The 3,007-nt window shown below is 46.6% G+C and overlaps 1 pseudogene; it reads left to right on the top strand.

The window, feature by feature from the left end:
- Positions 1-1,902: 1,902 nt before the first annotated feature.
- Positions 1,903-2,363, top strand: LOC116547377 (annotated as a pseudogene).
- The last annotated feature ends 644 nt before the right edge of the window (positions 2,364-3,007 follow it).

Here is a 3,007-nt window from a genome sequence, read left to right on the forward strand (position 1 = left end):
GGTTTTTTTTTTTTTTTTTTTTTTTTTGAGATGGAGTCTCGCTCTTGTTACCCAGACTGGAGTGCAATGGCGCGATCTCGGCTCACCGCAATCTCCGTCTCCTGGATTCAGGCAATTCTCCTGCCTCAGCCTCCTGAGTAGCTGGGATTACAGGCACGTGCCACCATGCCCAGCTAATTTTTTGTATTTTTAGTAGAGACGGGGTTTCACCATGTTGACCAGGATGGTCTCGATCTCTTGACCTCGTGATCCACCCGCCTCGGCCTCCCAAAGTGCTGGGATTACAGGCTTGAGCCACCGCGCCCGGCCAAGACACAGGTTTTTAAAAAAGAACCCAGGGTCAGCCAGGTGTGGTGGCTCACGCCTATAATCCCAGCACTTTGGGAGGCCAAGGTGGGCAGATCACCTGAGGTCAGGAGTTCCAGACCAGCCTGGCCAACATGGTGAAACCCATCTCTACTAAAAATACAAAAAGTAGCCTGGCATGATTGTGCATGCCTGTAATCCCAGCCACTGGGGAGGCTGAGACACGAGAATCACTTGAACCCAGGAGGCGGAGGTTGCAGTGAGCCGAGATTGTGCCACGGCACTCCAGCCTGGGCAACAGAGTGACACTCCGTTTCTGCCTAAAAAAAAAAAAAAAAAAGAACCCAGGGTCATATATATATATATATATATATATACACATACACATATGTATAGATAGATAGATAGATAGATACACACACACATACGTGTATATATATATGGGATGCCAAGGAAGGAGGATCACTTGAGGCTAGGAGTTTAAGACCAGTTGGGCAACATAGCAAGACTCCATCTCTACAAAATAAAGAAACTAGCCAGGCATGGTAGTGTGTACCTGTACTCCCAGGTACTTGGGAAGCTGCAGTAGAGGACTGTTTGAGGCTCTAGTGAGCCACGATCATGCCACTGCACTCCAGCCTGAGTGACAGAGCAAGACCCTGTCTCAAAAATAAATTTAAAAAGTGAGGGGAAGGAAGGAGAGGAGGGAGGGAGGAAAGGAATATTGCATTGTATATCTGCATTGATATCTTAAAAGTATGACTGTGCATAAAGACTGCAGGACAGCCTGAGGAATTTGCTTTAGCATTTGTGATAAATAACTACAGCCCACTTGGCTTGTGGAGGCTTCACTCCAGTGGTAGAGAAGGGAGGGGAGGAGAGACCCGGCAGGAGGCAAGAGACCAGCAGGGAGGTGAGGCTCCTTTCCCAAGACCAAAGCCTGGAACCAGATCCTTAAAAGTCACCCCACGTACTGGCCTGCTTAAAAAAGACTTACTGAGGCTCAGACAAACTCGCTGAGAAAGAACCCAAAGAGAGCGTTTCTCCCCTGGGGGACAGTTTTCTGTGGATATAAGGGGAAGGAAGGAGAGAAAGAAGTGATGTATGCAAAGGGGCTAACACAGAAAGAAGACGTAGAGCCCGTGAAACAGTGATGTGTGTATGTCTGTGTGTGAGTTTGGGTGTGTGCGTTTGTGATCACACTTGATAGGCAGTGCCAATCAGCTGTAGCTACCCCAAGAACCCTGTAGCTGCAGGAATGCTCTATCCCTACCTACACTGTGGTCAGCCGATGCTGTGGCTCAGAAATTGGCCTCCCAGATAGATAGGCAGAGGTCCCAGAGGAAACCATTCACTCCCAAAGGATAAGAGAGGGGGAAGGGGGAAAAAAGGAGAGAGGGGAGCTTCCCAGACTACTAAAGTCTCTGCAAACTCCGGCCAGCCAGGTGCAGCGGCTCACGCCTGTAATCTCAGCACTTTGGGAGGCTGAGGCAGGCAGATCATATGAGGTCAGGAGTTCGAGGCCAGCCTGGCCAACATGTGAAACCCTGTCTCCACTAAAAAATACAAAAATTAGGCTCCGAAGCAGGGAAGTAGGGCAAAATTGTTTCCATCTCAAACAAACAAGTATTGGACAGCCAGAGTAAGTCTCCATGGAGATTATCTTTGATAACAGATTTCTTCTGGGGAATAGCTGAGTCTGTGGTTTTGTGTTTTTCAAAACTTTGCTTCAGCAAGATGTGAAAAAAAGAAGAAGCTGTCGGCCGGGCACGGTGACTCACGCCTGTAATCCAAGCACTTTGGAGGCCAAGGTGGGCAGATCACCTGAGGTCGGTAGTTCAAGACCAGCCTGACCAACATGGTGAAACCCCATCTTAAAAATAAATAAATAAATAATAAATAAATAAAAAGAAAAAGACGAAGCTATGGAAACTCATCTGATTCCAGAATATGATGATGGAAGAGGGCCACTGGGAAACCCTCCCCAAAGAATGAGTAGAATCAATCATCTGCATGGCCCCAGTCCTCCTCCAATGGCTGGTGGATAAGGAAGGTAAATGTCTCCTCTAAGACGCAGACAACTGGACATGCGCATTCATAGCAGAAGGAAACCGCCAAGAAGTGGAGTGCTGACCATGCTGAGCAGTAGATGAATATGTGTGTCTAAACAAGGACTGCTCTGTGTCCTCAGTGATGAATGAGGTCATGCTGGGAATTCCCTCTGCAGAGAACTGGCCTGACATGTAGCTCCATAAATGCACATGTTTGTCTCATTACCTTTTTTGTATAGCTTATTAAAGTATTAATAAGTAAATATTTTTAGGTTGCAGAATGGAATACTCATCTTTATATTAAATTCATGAAAAAACTGAATCTGAAGAAAATAAAAGGCTATGTATTTAGCACCATTAGTGTCACTTTTTCAACTTCTGAAATACTGTTCCTTGTTTTTTGTTTGTTTATTTGCTTGCTTTTGAGTGGAGTTTCACTCTTGTTGCCCAAAATTGCAATGGCGCAATTTTGGCTCACTGCAACCTCCACCTCCCAGGTTCAAGCGATTCTCCTGCCTTGGCCTCCCAAGTAGCTGGGATTACAGGGATGCGCCACCATGCCTGGCTAATTTTGTATTTTTAGTAGAGAGAGAGTTTCTCCATGTTGGTCAGGCTGGTCTCAAACTCCCGACCTCAGGTGATCTGCCCGC

This window comes from Sapajus apella, unplaced genomic scaffold (genome assembly GCF_009761245.1).
Source record: "Sapajus apella isolate SASKATOON/1434 unplaced genomic scaffold, GSC_monkey_1.0 scaffold2875, whole genome shotgun sequence".
NCBI lineage: Eukaryota > Metazoa > Chordata > Mammalia > Primates > Cebidae > Sapajus > Sapajus apella.